Source organism: Pleurodeles waltl, chromosome 3_1, assembly GCF_031143425.1.
Source record: "Pleurodeles waltl isolate 20211129_DDA chromosome 3_1, aPleWal1.hap1.20221129, whole genome shotgun sequence".
Lineage (NCBI taxonomy): Eukaryota > Metazoa > Chordata > Amphibia > Caudata > Salamandridae > Pleurodeles > Pleurodeles waltl.
The window spans coordinates 1286514517-1286534285 of NC_090440.1; positions in this window are offsets into that span (position 1 = coordinate 1286514517).

The window sequence follows — 19769 nt, forward strand, 5'->3', positions numbered from 1 at the left end:
ATGCCGGCTTCGTAGAGTCTTTGTATTAGCTTGTCATGGCCAAATGGCAGCTGAGAGGTCCAAGGGAAGCAATGCAGCAACTCCACTGCAGTCCATTGTGTTTCTAAGGTCATAAGAGATGGCCATGAGGGCAGATTCAGTGCCTCTTTCTGGGCGGGATCCAGTTTGGTAGTCTGAACGTATGGAGTTCTCTTCATCTTAAATAATTTAGGTATGCTTCAGTTAGCACCATGAGCATTCAAAATTATTCATGAAAAGCTGCAGAAGAGTGTTTATTTATTTTGGCAGTACAAGCCTTCCACATGCTTGTGTCTTTTTCTATTCCAGAAAATCAATAAAAATACAGCCTCAGCCATAGTTTGTCCTAATTAGGGGTGGGTGGATCTCACTAAGTTTTACTTCATGGAATTCCACAGAGTTGCAAAAAAACTCTGAGGTATTCTGTGGAGTTCTACCCACTGACAGTGCCCCTAGACACAAGGAGTGTAGGGAAAGATCCTCTGTGCTGACAGTGCACAGGGGTCTAGGAGACGTAGTTCCTTCATCCAAGTACATAAATGGTGTTTGATTCTGCATTTTAGAGGGCACCCGCTGTATTCAGTTTTCCTGTGAATCTCTACATATAGCAAAAAACCTTCTAGATCTGCGACTCCAGAAGGTGAAGTTTGATGAGTGCTGTTTTTATTGTCTCTCCAATGCTAAGATCTGCTCATGCACACAGCACCGCTAGTGACCCAGCCCCCGTGTGCATTCTAGGTTTACCGCAAGCCATGCACCACCCCATAACTGGAGCAAAGCACACAGCAAAACCCCTGTCAAAAATGAGATGCTATACTGAGACTTACCTGCATACGGTGCCTGCAGAGGACACCGCGGTGCCAGCAGCAGTGAAAGCAGCGAAGCGAGGTGGCTCATTGCACTGACCATCAATGATTTCTGTCCAGGGAGCGAGTCAATCCCATACTCCTCAAGGAGTTGTGGGTCTACTTTGACTTGTCCTTACAGTTAGTGGGTCAGTCTTCTGAGCACCTGCAGATGGTGTCAGCCCACAGCACTAAGGCACTAGCATGTGCTGCCTCGGACACAGAGCCACAGGTGTGCAGCCTATGGTGCATGCTCCCGGCCCCCATTATAGCCAGAGCCACAGGTTCGGCTCCCTTTTGTCACCGGGGGCCACGGAGAATCCCGGTGCAGTGTCAGGCAGAACCAGCTTGGACTGGTACTAACTTACTCCCTAGACAGGGGGGTGAGGCAAACAGGAGCAGCTTAGCTTTGAGGGTAGGGTGAAGGACTACATTTCTGCAGAAGGAGGAGGGGTCTGGGAAGCTGTGCTTGCCCATCTTTCCCTAATCAATGCCCACGGTTCGTTATGAAGAAAAATAGTAACTAATGTGCTGAGAAGAACATAAGACTACAATCCCCATGATGCCTTCTGCCCAGTGCATCTGTCTTTCACCCTCAGGCTGACACTGCTGGGCTCACTGGGTGCTGGTAAACTCCGCTACGAGGCAGTGGGCAAAGTTTTGCTGAATTCCACACTGCAAGTGGAGTGGCAAAACCCTGCAAGCTTTGCAGGTAGAGTGGGGTTTACAGCCCACCCTGTGTCCTAATACAAATGTATAACAATTTTTTTCTTCTCTGGAGGAAAGGATGTGTTTTTGTTTCACGTTTGATTTCATGTAGCTGAGCTCTGCTTTAGTTGAACAATTTTCCTGTGTTTCATAATGTATGATTTTACCTCCTTCATTAAATATGTGCAGCTTTAACCATTAAGATACTGTAAGAAGTAGGAGTGTTGTACCAACTAATAGATTGATTGATTTTCATGAATGAAACATTTATAATCCAGTCCTTCTACTTAATGTCATGCTATGAAAATGTGAGTGGCTGCTGATCCTAAAACATTATAATAGAGATGTTGTTTAGATGCAAACCAGTCATTGTTTTGCAGTAATCTTCTTGACTTTCTGGTGTGATGGACTCTATGTCACTCTTTATTAAACATCAACTGTTTTTTATGGTCCATAGGAAATGGGCTAAATATTTAAGCTAGTTACCATTAATTAGTGAAAATTGTGTGGTTGATGAGGAGTTGAAGACTTATGGGGATTTTGAGGGTGTTGCCAGATGACCTGTAGATGTTGTCCAGAAGTTTGATTTGGTGAGTATTAATAGGGTCTTGTGCAGTGTGTCTTGCAACATGTGTTTGTTTTGGTTATTGTGGCCATGTTGTTCTTTGAGTATAGTGGCATACACAATATGTGTTATGTTATGGTGTGTTGATTATGATGCTTTATGAAATATTGGTGATATACTATTTGCCTTGATGCGTATTTTATGTGAAGATTTTGGGATTTTGGAGAATTCGAGCTAGATAAAAGTGTCTGAGGAAGCTTTAAAGGTAGCGCTCAAGTTTAAAATAAGATTAAGTTATGAGATACTTAATTGTCCAGTTGAGAGTGAGTAACTAATTAGGAATAGAAATTGTAGTGTTTATTTTGTGCACAAGGGTAAATTATACTGATTCCGGGTTAGGTTATTGCTGGTCAAAAACCTAGCTAAGTGTGTATATAAGTGTGTAGTGTCTTCAGTACATTCCTTGTTCAAGTACACAGACACTGCTTTATTCTGTACTGATTTTCATTTTATTGAATTACTGTGCCTGGAATTGTATAGTGATTAATTGAGCCAGTGATTGTTTTGCAGTAATCTTTTGGGCTTTCTTGGGAGAATGGCTCTATATCACTGAAGTTTGCAGATTTATTTAAATACTTATAATTATGTTAATTATTTCGCTTTATTAATTACTCTTTTTGCTTTTTATAATACACTGTGTTTCACTAAACTCACAGGTTATTTCCTTTAGTATCATGTCATATGCAGGTTGTATTAAAAGCCTTGGAACAAGTCTATGAGAGACGCAGATAGTCCCATTCCCCCCTTTTAACCCTATAATGTCTTAATTAAAGCGTCCAACAACGGCAAGCACTTAATAGTTTAATTCAACCTATGTAGGTGTGTAGTAATTTTCTTTGTAATGTAATTAAAGTTTTCATGTTACCTTTTCTTCAGACTGAAGATTTTAGAGTGGTGTTGCAAATTGTATTACTGTGTTAAAGGTGTTTCTTTAAAACAGTAACCTAATTACCAAGAAGCTGAGTAACCCTGCGCAAAATCACAAACTCTTCAACACTGACAATTTTTCTTTTTTAGGCTCACATCATATGCATTTTATAAATTATATAGAAAATAAGATCAGTGTATACTGCAGTCCCACTAGTGAACATCAAAGAATCAATATACCAGTGTAGGCAATATGGAGTTTAAATCATACAAAATAACTTCAATGCTCTCTGATTCCAACTAAGACCATCCTTTCTCACCAGTCATCGGTTTATAACGGATATTGTTCATGTCTATTCAGTTGGCAGCATTACCCTTGATACTGCATCCCGCTTTAGGTAATTTACTTAATCTGAGACTCGTTCTAGGCCAATGAAACTTTTGACCCTGATTGGAGACACCTTAAGACGAGATAACTGATCAGCATGACAATCAGTAAATCATAAGCTCACCAATATTCACAATAGCAAATAAATCAAATTAATTAGTGATATTAATGGAAAACGAAACACACCATGACCTTTCAGTCAAGGATGACCACACAAAATGTAGTAAGATTTACAATATTTTATTCCCTATTAATTACACTCTACTAGCAAGTTTATTAGTCTCAATACCAGGAAAAACATCAACAATGTCACAATATGGCAACTTGAATAAGATTTCATCAAAGCAAAGATCATAAACATTAGAACAAAGCACAATGTCAACATGGATTAATCTTAGCAGAGTATCATTTGCACATTCTTCAACAAAGCATAGATTCATTCATTTGTCTATTTGCGTCTGTTTTAGTGAACCCCTTAACTAACCTCGAATTGGCATTAGCATGTTGGGCTTCATGCAAAACAATTTAGCAACACAAATTTAGAAAACATCTAACTATGGTCTCTATCAAAAGGAAGCAGTTGGTACCTAGAAAGAAAAGGCAAACAGACAATTACAATTTCATTATCATATAGATACCCTCCGTAATGGGTCAGCATACAGAGTCAGGCTTCACCCTCAGGACATCAGTTGATTCACCATCAGCCAGGAAACGCAGCAAAGTTCAGCAAGACAGGTAATAAGGGACACTTCCCTCATAAGGAGGAAAAGTATGAATCGGGCAAGGCAAGAATAAGGATGGTTTCAATAGTAAAAGACAAATGTCTCTCGAAGTAACAGGTGAGGGCAGGGGCAGAAGTCCGGTAATGGCTGATTTCTCCTTGTGACCTGGGGTTATATTAATCTTGTTGTACAGTCTCCTAATTTCCAATTGGGCCACATTTTGGTGTATCATTATCTCCAACCAATAATTGACTTGTCACCTCGTTAGGATTTTCACTTTAGGACAGTTCTCACGTAGTTCATTGGCTCCTGTAATTGACGTCTCCAACGGGTAGAATGTCAGGTACAAACCTTTGTTCTGGCGGGCTCAGTCAGTAGTCCCATTGCCTTTACCAGTTCAGGTGACCTTGTACCTGTTGCAAGTTTATACTGTTGCATTCAGCAAGAATGTCTCCTTAAAAAAGTCGAGTCTCATGATAAAGAATTTACTACGGTTACACACATCTTCTAGCTTCTGGAAAAGTACGACTACATGTCCTTCAACAAGTCAGCACATTGCATGTTAGAAAAACACATTGAATATGAGACCAGGCAGCTAGGCCCCGACTCTTGCTAACTAAGGCCTAGAGATTAATTTATCAAAACCTTAACAATTAGCTTTTAATACTAATACAGAACCATACATTAGTACATCAATAATCCATTATCAGTCAATTTCATTTATCATCGTATACATTGATGGCCACTCCCGTGGGCACATTTCAAATGCGTATGTTAAAAGCACAGCAATACATTTTCTATGCGACATCATTATACATTAATTTGCAAGCTTTTCATGTTAATTTTGATTATAAAAGCTACACTCCAACAATCCCTCCTCTGATGACACTTGTCATCACACAAATCCTTTCCTTTACAATTCATTCATTTTCTTATCTCCTTCATTTCTATTTCTTCCCCTGATTTGGTCTTTTCATATTTTGCCCTGAACAATTTTTCCCTTTTCTTTTCTTCCCTCCTTGCATTGCTTTTTGCCAATTTTGCTTTAATCCTTTTACTAATTTTGCATGCTAACCATAGCCCAAATAAACAAACCAAAACAATTATTATCCCCTGCATTAATTTTCCCAATAACCCATGCCAAATACTACTAAACCAGCTTCCCACCTTTGCAAGTCCTTTCCCAACCTTTTCCCAAACTCCTGGTTCTTTCAGTTCCTTCAAATCTGCACTATCTCTTGTCAGGTTAGTAAGCATACTTCTAATCTCATTACTATTGTCAGGTATATAGGCACAACAGTGATGCTCATTAAGCATCTTACAGACTCCGCCACTTTTTGCTAAAAGAATGTCTAAAGCAAACCTGTTTTGAAGAGTCATAGCCCTCTCCACAGCAAGTTCAGTATCCATAAGGAGTATAGCCCCTGTAAAGTTTGTCAGCATGTTATCCACAATAGTAGACAACTTTCAAATCTTTATGGAGTTCAAAGCAACTCCCACTGAAGGAATTATTGCTCCAAATATGTCTCCTACTATGCCAGAAGCAGTTTCTCTCTTTTGTCTAGCACAAAGTAATTCTGTCACTTTCGGGAATTTCTTTAAATCATCTACTTGACAGATCTTTGGGAAAACTATTCCCAAATAACATGTCCCATACCATCCCTTTGGAAGACGGTAATAAGCACTAAGTCCACAAATATAATAAACCCCTGGGATTGCTTGATCCATTCCATTTAGCATGAAAGTCCATTTATTCTGAAACAAAAACACATGCTTACACTAACTTGTTCCCACAAACACATTGTCATAGTATGACTTTGGTTGGGTAATGCAAAGCCTACCTACATGTTTCGCATCTAAAGCTAGCTTCCCTTGTTCCCTAATCCCATTATTGCTATTACTAAGAAATGATCGTTGCTGCAAGCCCTTTTCTAATTTCCCTTTTAAAACCCTCCTTCTATCTTCAGTGTGATCTAGAAAGCTCTTTTTTACGGATGTAAGCAAGCATTTCAAATTATTGCGGTGCGCATATGAAGTACTAATTGCCATTCTAGGCTCGAAGAATCCCTTAATCAGCTTTATAGCATAATACTTAGCTACACTATTCAAATCTTCTATGATAGGCACATAAGAGAACACAAGATAGTAATTTGAGTACAAATATTGCACTTCTTCTTGATTATAGAAACGTGTTAGTAGTAAACTACAACTTATCCCATAGGTTAGTGGCAAACTGTGATATGTTACCCCCTCTTGGACTGAAAGAGGAATTTGTGTACACACATAACGAGCCTTCACATCCATAGTGTCAACATACTCACTCAGCAAGCGATAGAAAACTTTAGTAGACAGCACCCCTTTTGTATTAGGTTCGTCATTCAAATACTTTGTATCTTGCTCAAACCTCTCCCATGGTGTTAGTGTCACAGTCTCAGAAACTGTAGCATTGTTAGCTTCACTCTCATCCACCAAACGCATTTCCACAAACAAAGCTATAATGAATATCACACATACAACACCCAAAGCAACACCCAAATATTTACAACGCCTACTCCCCTCACTATCATCTCCCGTGCTAGGCATGATCTGTAAAGAATCAGAAAGTAAAGTGCTATAAGTGTAAACAACTAATTTGAGGATGATTAGAAACTCTACTTTTTTTTCTTTTCTGTTCAGCAAAGCTAAGCAAAAGTCTTTCTTCAGCAAGTATTTACAGCTTTCTCATTTACTCCTGGGATCTTTGTCAAATCAGGTTAGCAGCTCGTCACAATCGTTTTTCAAAAGTCAATTCAGGTTAACAGTGTCACATCTGCTAAATGGACCTCCTGCTCTCCCAATGTGGCTCAAATTCACCACGGTCCCTTTCCCCGCATTCATCTGCTGACAGATGATACACCTGTGACAAATTACCTCTGCAGCTTGTCTGAATTTCGGATTAAACCAATCAATTTTGAACAACCTGATCATGGCATCTCTCCCAATATGTGCTTGACCATGGTAAAACCTTGCAAACTGTGACAAAAGACTGTTTGGCAAAACCATTTTCCCCTCATCTGACACCCACAAATCATCAGGTCTTTGTACACATTGCATTTTGAGCCAAGAGCGTTTCTCTTCTCTGCTGGCACGTCCCTGCAGCAATTTTAATTCTTCCATCGTGTCAACACCCTCAATGCGTAACCTGTGCATGTCTCATTTTCTGTTTCGGGTAACAATTCCCACTGATCTTTGAACGATATACAGTTCAATGCACAAAATCTTGCGACTTGATCGGCATATCCGTTTCCCATTGACACAAAGTCTTGTGACTTCACATGAGCGCTGCATTTCACCACAGCAATTTCAAGAGGTAACTGAATCGCGTGCAACAGCTCCTTAATTCTTTCACCATTTTTCACTGGAGAACCAGAAGATGTCATGAAAGCCCTCTGTGACCATAGCTGGACAAAATCATGGACAATTCCAAATCCGTACCTGCTGTCAGTATAGATAGTGACTTTCAATTTGTCAGCGGCATGGCATGCCCTAGTAAGAGCAACCAATTCAGCCAATTGAGGAGAGTACACTCTTTCGAGCCAAGATGCTTCCAGGATACCAGTTATTGCACATACAGCATATCCGGCTCTTAGCACTCCTACTGAGTCTCTCAGACATGAACCATCAACAAAGATAATGTAATCATTTTCCTCCAATTGAGTATCTTTAATGTCAGGTCTCAGTTTGGTGCAAAGTTCTGTTACCTCAAGACAATCATGTTTTACTTCCTCGGCATCATCAACATCTGTATTTTCATTAGGAAGCAAAGTTGCCGGGTTTAACACAGTACAGCGTTTTAGTGACACGTTTGGTGACCCCAATATAATCGTCTCATACTTTGTCAGTCTGGCATTTGTCATATGCTGCGTCCTAGTTCGGGTGAGAAGTATTGCGACTGAGTGTGGGACCATTACTGTTAAAGGATGTCCAATCACTATGCCTTCACACTGTGTAAGGCTTTGACCAACTGCTGCAACTGCACGCAGACAACCCGGTAAGGCTGCTGCTACAGGGTCCAAAGTAGCTGAAAAATATGCTACTGGGCGGATTGCACCTCCGTGGACCTGTGTCAGGACAGATAAAGAACATGCATCACGTTCATGACAAAACAGGACAAAAGGCTTTGTGTAGTCAGGCATACCTAAAGCTGGAGCCCTGCACATACACTCTCTCAGCTCAATGAATTCCCTCATCTCTTTCTCGGACATGGTCAAGGTATCAGGGCCATCCTTAACCTCCTCAACGGTTAACTTCACCAATGGCTTAGAGATAATTGATAAGTTTGGGATCCACTGGCGACAGTAGCCCACCATTCCCAAAAACATCCTAACGTCTCTCTTGGATGTCGGGGGATTCATCTGCAATATGGCTGTCACCCTTTCTTTGGATATTCTCCTTGACCCCTTCTCAATCAGATGGCCTAAGTACTTCACCTCTTTCTGACAGTACTGCAGCTTCTTTGGGGACACTTTATGTCCGTTCTTTCCCAAATGATTCAGTAAGGCAATAGTATCATACCGGCAGTTATCTTTCGTTTTGGACGCAATCAACAAATCATCAATGTACTGCACTAGAGTCAAATTAAAAGGCAATTCCAATGATTCCAAATCCTTCTTCAATATCTGATTGAAGATGGAAGGCGATTCTGAAAACCCTTGAGGAATTCAACACCAACTGTAAACCTTGTCCAAGATTTTGAAACTGAAGAGAAATTGGCTATCCTCATGAAGAGGCACCGAAAAGAATGTTTGGGACAAGTCCACGGCTGTGAACCACTCTGCATCACATGGAACCTGGAACATGATCACGGCTGGATTTGGCACTATTGGGCAACATTTTACCACTATCTCATCTATTTTCCTCAGATCTTGGACAATTCGAACTTTCCCACAAGGCTTTCTCAGTCCCATTATTGGTGAATTACACAGGCTGCTCATCACTTCTTTTAGGACCCCTTGCTTTACAAAATCCGCAATTATCTGCGTCACCTGTATAAGGACATCCTGTGCCATGTTGTACTGCGGTACCTGGGGAAACACAGCATTTGGCTTCACATCTACTTTGACTGGTTCTACTCCTTTTATCAATCCCACTTCTTTTCCTGTCAAATCCCACACTTTCTCTGTGACTGTCCCCTGTAATTCAGTTGCCAAGTCGGTCACTGTGAACATCGGGGAAAAAGCTTATCAAAGGGTACTCCTCATTTGTGGTCTCTGGCTCTGAGATCTGCCCATCATCCCCTTCATCATCACTGTTGGTCTGCACCTCAATTCCTTCATTGGAACAGGTGATAGAACACCTCGTCTTACACAGCAAGTCTCTTCCCATTAGGGACACGGGACTTGAATCACAGACTACAAACCTGTGCAATCCCTGGAAGGTGCCACTCTTGACCTGGATGACCGGATCTGTAATCAGATTAGTCAGGAGCTGATTTGCTACTCCCACTACCTTTATGGTACGCCCTGAAAGAGGCAATTTCGGAACCTCTGCAATTCTGACTGTAGAGCGTGTAGCTCCTGTATCAACCAGGAATGAAACCTTGTGACTCATCACTTTCCCCTGCACATAAGGTCCCCTCTGATCTACTTCTAGGGACGCGGCAAGCCTGCACTCCTCATTATCTGAACAGTCATCCGACCATTCATCGTTTATTCCATTCTCACCACGCAATGGGAACTGTTGAACTGCATTAGTTTGACTCATTGTTTGACCTGTGACCTGGTGAGGAAGCATCACCTGTTGCTGTCCCGTTGGAGCTAAAGGCAACTGCATTTGCTGTCTAGGTACCACTGGGATCTGCTGTTGTAGTTGCTGCACCTGCACTGGTTGTACACGTGGCATTTGCACTTGTTGCATGGGTTGGAGACCCTGCATCTGAACCATGTTATCCTGGAAGTACGGATTTGGACCCGTCATTCTTGGACCCTTCACATTTTGAAATGTACCAACATCCTTGCCTTGTTGAACAACACCATCCTGCACCATCATCGGGCAGTCCCGCTTCCAATGTCCCACGCCCCCGCATGCATGGCATGGTAACATCTTTTTCATCCCTTGCACATCATTTTGAACCAGTACAGTATTCAAATCTGGACCACGGTTCATAAAATCTCTTCGACCTCTGTCTCTCGCTTGCGTCTGAAACATTCCGTTTCCTTGCGGTTGCTGCACCATCTGCTGTACTCCATTTCCCTGCATCCCTGCTTGCGCTGCCTTAATTTGCATCACCATCACCTTCTCTTTCAACTTTCTCTGCTTCAATTCTATTTCATCACTACAGTATTTTGCGTACTGCAACACCTCATCAATCAGCTTTGCTTGCCAACAGAGCAAATGATTCTTAATCATCTGGCTAATCTCTGGCCTCAGTCCTTCAACAAACCTGAACACAAGGTGATTCATGACTTTCGGTTCTATGACCTCTGTGCCACTGTAGTGTTTGAACGCCTTTAACAATCTCTCATAGTAAGCATGTATCAACTCTTTGCCTTCTTGTGCCGTTCGACCAATTTTCTGCCAATCAGTAACTTTTGGCGACACCTTCTGCTTCAAAAACTCAATCACCTTATAGTAGTACTTCATCACCTCAGGAGATGGTGCTCCTGTAGCCCTGTCCCTTGGCGGTTCAGCTGCCGGCCAATCCACACTCCTCTTGCACTCAAGCCACAAATCGGCTGGAACTATAATCTCAAATAGTGTATTTAGGTCTTCCCAAAGACATTTCGCAAGCTTTACAAACCAATCCGTCTGCTGATACCACTCTATTGGCTTTTCCCTCAACCTAGGATAGTCATTTGTGAATGACAAAATGTCACCTCTAGACCACGGTACATGAACTAGAACCCCTCCGGCCGTTTCCCTCATCGGTAACATCTTTATTGTTCCCGTGTCTGGCACAGCTTTCGCCTGCTGCTGTTCCAGGCAGTCACTTTTCCTCTTATCTCTCTTCTTCGCCCATCTGCCTTCCCACTTCTCTAATGCTCCCCAAACTTGAGCACTCTGTAGTATCTCTTTAAGGTGTGCCTTCATCCCTGATGACCTCATGTGATAAAAATCTTTAGGTTCGAAGTCTAACCTATAACTCCTCTTCAGATGCTTATTAATGTCTAAGTCTATGTAATATTTGTCTGCTAGGTTTGCCAACCTCTGGTGCACCTTACTCACTTCTTTGGTTATTTTGGGCACAGATATCTTAATTCTGCTTCAGTGTATGATTCTAACCTGTTCACTCCCATGCTTCCTTCTACTAGCTCAGCTGCTTCCACACCCAACCTCACAAAATTCAGGTATTCCTCTCTCTCTGACCGATCTGCTGTTGCAGGAGTAGTCTGTGGTAAATTAAGTTTGTCTAACCATTCATTCAACTGTTGCGCAGTCAAACCTTGCAATGAGATATTTCCAGCCTGCACCATCGGGGATTGTGACATATTTGCACTCAGCACCTGTGGAGTCAGTAGACCCAAACCTGCTTGTCTCATTGTCTCTAAAGGAACCCCAATCGGACTGAAGTCTAACAGGGATCTAGACCTCTCTACTGTCTGTTCCCCCGGTGTCATCACTCGAGAGCTTCCTGTGAACCCTCCTCTTATCACCTCTTGAGTCATTACTCCTTGGTTGCATACACTAGGCTTTGCCTGCGCATACAGCGGTACTGGTGGACCCACGGTAATTGGCAAAGATATAGCAGCTGGCGCCTGTCCGTTTCCCAAACCCTGGGGAGCATTAACTCCCATAGCTTGATTTATTACAGGTGCTGTGACTGACTGCGGTCCTGTGACCGAAGTATAATTTGGAACCACCTGTTGCTGCGGCTGAGGTAGCAAATGTGGGGTTGCTCAATCTGCACTAACTTTGATCTCGTGTATGCTGGATCAGGCGGCACCATCAAATTCGTAGTCGTCTCTAATACTGGGACATCAGGGTAGAGTCTCTGAACTGGCGGCGGCTGCAACTGTATCTGCGTCTCTGGCACAGTGGATACACTAGCACCATTCTGTATCAGAGCTGATGTGGTAACATTATTTGCCTGTGCTGTATTCGCGGTCCCCTGATTCTGTGTCAAATTTACTGGACCTGCACTAGTACTCGGTCTATTGTCATCTTTAGCATATGGTGGCGGTCGATCATGTAACAACTGATTGAGAAACTCATCATCATCTGAATCATCTGCATCTACCCAAGACTTCTGAGTCTCCTTTTGCTTGCTAGAGCCCTTGTCCGTTTTACAAGTCGCCTTTCTTCCCTGTGTTTCGGCTTCTTGAGTTATTGCCGGAAACATTCTAACTCCGTCTATTATTTCCCTTCTCCACATCCTAGTCTCACTATCCCATCTAGCCTCCGCTAGAGTCTTTTCCGCTTTCCTCATTCTCCTCTCGAATTTCTGTTGCCTCTGTCGTATGGCCATTAATTCCCAAATCGCTAACGCCTCAAACTGGGCTAGTCTCGGAGGCGGCTTTTGCACATTTAACGCTTTCCGCAAATTCTCTAGAACCCCTATGTTAAAAGTTCCATTCTCTGTTAATTTGCACCGTTGCTTTAGCCAAAGACATGGCGCGACTCCCTTCTCTTCCATTACGGCATAAGCCGGAGTATCCTCTGGCGGTGTAGGCTCCCCCACACTCGCTGTAATGTACACATCTCCCCTCAAAGCACTCTTCAAAGCCTTGAAAAACTTCATTTTTTCATCTTTTATTTTGTTTAGATTTGAATCAGGAAGTGACTTTAATTCCCAGAACACTCTTCGCCTACCTTCTCAACCAATTGCCTCTCAAAGACGGCTGCCAATCCGTGCGCGACCCTTCTCGTAACCGACCTATCCCAGCTCGGCTCCAATGACGTCACACTCACACACACTGCGGCTGACAAAGTCTTGCGGCTTGTCTTCCTCACTCTCTATCCACTCAAAACTAATGCAATATATTGCGAGCACTTCAATAACAAAACTCAAATTTGCCGGTTTACTACAGGAAGGGTTAACACAATTGTTTCAGAACTTTACAGAGATTTCACTTGAAGCCTCGGCCGCTACTCTCTCCTTCTCAGATCCCACACTCGCAAGCAGATTTCGACCAGCAAATTCTTCTCTTGACTTGTCAATGGCTCGTCCTAGTGCACTTTAGAACTTACCAAATCTCCATCAAAGGTTTTCACTCACACACTTTGACTCAATCTTGACTCGTCAATCACGCCCGATTGACCTATTAAACCGCGCAAATTACAACATAAACCAAGTGTCTCATACACTTATAAATATACTCCTGAGTCTTAGACCACGCCGGGTCCTTACATCACCAACAACCACGTGGACAATTTGTGAGCACAAGCGCCACACTCACATGAAGTTCGCCGACTTCCCTACTCTCATACTGCGGAGTACGCCCACTCCTACTAAAACATTACCTGGCCTAAATTCTCACAAACCTTCACAATTCACCTGCGATGTGCATAAGCTGAGCAAGCGCAAATTCTACGGCATGCATACTATCACTAGAACGCCGAGAACATACCCAACTCACTTCGGCAAGCTCCGAGATTCCGGGAAAGTCATTTGGGACTTAGGGGCACATCGTATCTCCAATTTGCATTATTTCAAAAACACTTTTAAACAATGGTCCCTAGTCCTAGGGCCCCAAAGGGCCTGAACCGTCCTCTGCTACCAGAACTGATAACGTGTCCCGCTTTAGGTAATTTACTTAATCTGGGACTCGTTTTAGGCCAATGAATCTTTTGACCCTGATTGGAGACACATTAAGACGAGATAACTGATCAGCATGACAATCAGTAGATCATTAACCTCATCAATATTCACAATAGCAAATCAATCAAATTAATTAGTGATATCAATGGAAAACGAAACACAGCATGACCTTTCAGTCATGAATAACCACACACAATTTAGTAAGATTTACAATATTTTATTCCCTATTGATTACACTCTACTAGCAAGTTTATTAGTCTCAATACCAGAAAACACATCAACAATGTCACAATATGGCAACTTGAATAAGATTTCATCAAAGCAAAGATCATAAACATTAGAACAAAGCACAACGTCAACATGGATTAATCTTAGCAGAGTATCATTTGCGCATTCTTCAACAAAGAATAGATTCAGTCATTTGTCTATTTGCGTCCGTTTTAGTGAACCCCTTAACTAACCTCGAATAGGCATTAGCATGTTGGGCTTCATGCAAAACAAATTAGCAACACATATTTAGAAAACATCTAACTATTGTCTCTATCAAAAGGAAGCAGTTGGTACCTAGAAAGAAAAGGCAAACAGACAATTACAATTTCATTATCATATAGTTACCCTCCGTAATGGGTCAGCATACAGAGTCAGGCTTTGTCCTCAGGACATCAGTTGATTGCCATCAGCCAGGAAACGCAGCAAAGGTCAGCAAGACAGGTAATAAGGGACACTTCCCTCATAAGGAGGAAAAGTATGAATCGGGCAAGGCAAGAATAAGGATGGTTGAATAGTAAAAGACAAACGTCTCTCGAAGTAACAGGTGAGGGCAGGGGCAGAAGTCTGGTAATGGCTGATTTCTCCTTGTGACCAGGGGTTATATTAATCTTGTTGTACAGTCTCCCAATTTCCAATTGGGCAAAATTTGGTGCATCATTATCTCCAACCAATAATTCACTTGTCACCTCATTAGGATTTTCACTTTAGGACAGTTCTCACGTAGTTCATTGGCTCCTGTAATTGACGTCTCCAACGGGTAGAATGTCAGGTACAAACTTTTATTCTCGCGGGCTCAGTCAATCGTCCCATTGTCTTTACCAGTTCAGGCGACCTTGTACCTGTTGCAAGTTTATCCTGTTGCGTTCAGCAAGAATGTCTCCTTAAGCAAGTCGAGTCTCATGAGAAAGAATTTACTACGGTTACACACATCTTCTAGCTTCTGGAAAAGTACGAATACATATCCTTCAACAAGTCAGCACACTGCACGTTAGAAAAACACATTTAATATGAGACCAGGCAGCTAGGCCCGACTCTTGCTAACTAAGTCCTAGTGATTAATTTAGCAAAACCTTAACATATAGCTCTTAATACTAATACAGAACCATATATTAGTACATCAATAATCCATTATCAGTCAATTTCATTTATGATCGTATACATTGATAGCCACTCCCCGTGGGCGCATTTCAAACGCGTATGTTAAAAGCACAGCAATAAATTTTCTATGCAACATCATTATACATTAATTTGCAAGCTTTTCATGTTAATTTTGATTATAAAAGCTACACTTCAACACCCTTTTGAAGGAGATTTGGGTTGAGACCATTTTCAAAACAGTTGGCTATATAGGATAGGAAAGTTCAATAACTCTAATGATGAATAGTTCTGGAAGGACATCCAGCACGTTTCACAGGCATAGACTTTCTTTTAATGCTGATTTTCTTTATACAGAGCAAATCCCAACGACAATGCCTTCATCCTCTGCCTTGCTAGTCCTGGCTTCTTCCCATAGCTTGGTGATTCTTACCTTGCTGCATGCAATGCAATGTCAATGAGATCTGTCCACGCCTAAGAGAACGTAAGGAGAAGATCTGTCTCCTTGGAAGACCTAGTAGGGTACATATTAGAATTCTGGGAAAAGCAGTAATAAACCAAATTGCTCTTGCCTGTGTGAATTTACAATCATTTTATAAAGCACAAAAATAAGCTGGCTGTCATCCTCTTTTATATATAGCCATTTCTCAAATTATGTCAGGTATCTAGAAAGAAACGGCTTAAAGAGTGATTAATGGGTGATGTCATTATTCAGTATCTTACATGGTAGTACTTGTTATACAATGGTTTTAGGCAGGACGTTACCTGATACCATTGTCATCAAAAATTTTGGGCCTGTTTTAAATGTTGGTGGTAATGGTCTTGCATCGACTTAGTGAATGGAAACCTGCCCGCCGCGGAGATAGTCCACCCACCATATTTAGATGTCAGCTGGTGCAGAGGCATTTGTCTCTCCCATTTTTTTCTAATTGTCAGTACTTTCTGCAGACCTAATTACATCTGCTATATTATCTTCGGTTGAGTATCACCACCTTGTGTGGGGTGGTCCGCCAGACGTTGTAGTGCCAGTCTGACGAGGAGACTGCCCAATGATGATACTTAGCATCCTAGTGGATGTTTGAGGGCTCTCCTGAAAATACTGACACTTCCTCACCCTGCATGCATATGTATTGGAACAGTGTACTATTTCTATTTACAGATTTAGATCTTGGGAGACCGAACACTGGACCACAACTCTCCCAGTCCCCCTGGAAAAAGACTACCAATGGGCTGCCGTCACCGCAAAGAAACTTCTGCCACATCGACGATGCCATAGGCAAAAGCGGCTGGCGGCAGGACAACAGCGCCTTTTGTCGCCAAGCCAATCACGAAGTTCATTACCTCTGACACAACTGTGGCAGCTAAACCTCCACCGTCATAACGCCTTCCACGTATCTTGCCACAATTAACCCACTGCTACCACTCCTGCTGTTGCTCCTAGGACGGGTCCAAGATGTAAATTAACCCTGTCATCTCAGGAACAAAAGGTAAGTCACAGACATTCCTGGTATCCTTGGAGTTGTAGCCTCACAGTAACACTGGCCTCATGCATGGCTCAATTATTTGTGCACACACACCACTGCGCAATGCTGAATTTTGTAGTCAGAAAATGTATCAGAACAGACCTCAAGATATAAGTAGCACCCACAAACTGGTACTGACTGCCTTTATGGCAATGGACACCTACAACAAAAAGTCTCAACAATCACAAATAGCAATGTGTCCGCATAGGTGTGTGCAATATTGTCCCCAAAAAATTGAAAGCATCAACTGAAACAATATACCCAATCTGAACCAAACAATTCTATGATAATGTGTCAATTGCATTACAACATGCCACTGAATGTACTACAGTTTTCACTGGTAAACTTCAAAAATGGAAGAGAATGTATTAAAGTCACATGTCCCCTTGGTGTGGGCTATATATCTCAAACATAAGATCCATTTTAACTGTAACGAGCCAGGTTACCTGTGTAATGCATACATGCATATTATTGACACACCATGTCAAAAGTAGCACACGTGCATTCTCCAGTCACAAAAACATATATAATTTTGGTGCAAGTGTTCAGTAACAACATGAATGCTTGCACCAAAATTAATATGTCCACACAAATGTACAACACTAATGTATGTTTAGAAAAAAATAAAAAATATACAACCTGTACTTGTCACTGTCACAAATGAGAGTATGTGCAGGGCACGCACATTAACAGAAAGAACCTCATCAGCAAACAATTGATATTAATCACAAAATAAGGCTACGACAAAGGTATTCTCACAATAAAAATGTTCTATCGAAATGAGATAACTCTCTCAAAAGTCACTTAAATCAAACTGTATTGAAAAAACAAAGCACAACCCAGTAGTTCATTGTGTGGGTGCAGGCCTACAACTTGTCTTCTAATGTCACAGCCAATATCAACTTCCTCTACAAGGGGCATATATGGGGCAGAGAGTAAGTCTCTCAATCTCACTGAGGAAGTAGGGGTGGATTTTGGGTTTGGGACGGGTGGGTTTGGTAGGGGTGGGTTGGGATTTGTAAGGGGTGGTTTGGGAAGTGGAAAGGCTGAAAGACATTTCGGGGGGTGGTTTGAGGATTGGAAGGGGCCAGGGCAAAAAGCAGGCCCTCCTTATGAAAATGGGTAGAGTGGTTTTCAGGGAGTTTGGGTTGGGTGGTAGAGGGAGTGGCTGTGTCTGTTGTGCATGTGTGTTATAGGTGTTGGTGCTTGAGAGACTGGTGCATATGCCATATCTTCAGATTTGTGTCTCTTACTGATTATCTGTTTTGTCAATGAGTGTGGGCGTTTGAGTACAGCATGTGTGTGTGTGTCTTTGTATAGTGGATGTGGTATGTGTTGGTGTTGTGTCAGTGGGTGTGCAGGTGAATGTGTGGGGTAGTTGGTACACTGACTGGGGGTATGCTTGTGGTGTGTGTGGGTGTTGTTGTAGTGGTGGGAATTGTCTCTGTGGGTGTGTTGGTAGTGGGGGTGTGTGTTTGTGTCATGGTCGTGTGATACCTGTGGGTATCCTTGTGGTTGTGGTGTGTGTGGTGTCTGCATGTGGTTGTCTGTGCCTGTGTTTTTTGCTGTGTCGGTGTTGGGATGTGCTGCTTGCGGTTTTTGTTATGGGTCCATGCATATGTTTGTGTGTGCTTTGGATAGGGATGTGTTGAGGGATTTGGGTTGGGGGAGGGGTGGGATTGTGGGCAAGAGGCAGGGGTGGGTGAGAGGCTGCAGCCAATGAGGAGACCATACCATGGAATGACCACTTTAGGTCAGACAGGGCACTGTGAATGTCATCGAGGCAAGCCAGCATCTGGGTGTTCTGGCCAGCCAACCCCTTGTATGGCATTCAGACGTGTGGTCTGTCCTACAGCAATCATCTGTAAAAGGTCTACAGTCTCCTTGCTGAGCGCAGCCTGTGACACGGGGTAGGGGCAGAGATGGCTGCAACAAAGGTGATGATGCCCCATTCAGGGGGTGGCTAAGGCCAACTTGGGGGCGGAGGAAGAGAGAGGGTGGAGATTGGAATGGGGGGCTGATGAAGACGCAGGTGTCACAGTTGCTCAAGGGTCGGCCCCACTAAGAACTGGTCTTCATTGGAGACCTCGGAGGAAGATGTGGCATCACTCGTGGCCTCCTGGCCAGTCCCCTCACCCTCCATGCCACTGGGTTCCTCGGTGTCGGTGATTTCCACACACAAACCTCAGTGGCCAGTTTCATTCCTGCCGATGCAGCTACTGTCGCCTTCACCTTTCCCAGTTGATGCTGAAAACACAGATACAACAGTTTTAGGGTAGCTGTGAGAATACAGTTGTACATCAATGTACATCACACAACATTTACAACAATTTCAGTAATCGTCCATCTGAGCTCTCATATCATTTATGCCTTTGTCACTTATATGCTTGTAGTTCACTCCATGACAAAGGGTTCCAACAGCATGAGTAAACACGTAGGCCTGGAAACACCTCTGAACTACTGTAGTACAGAGCTAAAATTGATTTACTTCTCCCAAAGGATACGTTTTTGGGATGGAAATGGCTCAAAATGGGACACCACATCATCTATGTGATGTAACCTTCCATATGCAAATGTCCCATTCAGCATCAGATTGCTCTCCATGATCTATATTTCCTCTGAGCTGTACTAAAGACACAAAAATGTTGTCTGTGGGATGTACAACTCTTTCACCAATGTGGACACATTCCTGTCTGATGCAATCAATACAGTTTGGCTGACAAATTCACGTTAGTAATCACAGATTGGCTTATATGCACATTTGTGAAGGACTGAGGACTCAGGTCCACATGCCACTGTCAAGATTAACTTACTAGAAGTTTGCTGGATGAATTGCTTTCAAACATGTGTCAGATAAGGAATAATGCCACTGTACACAGATTATCAAGACATTTGGTGCAGATGCACATTCTCACATTGTCATAGCACAGACTTACCAAGGTCATCTCTGATATATCAGCTGCATTATAATT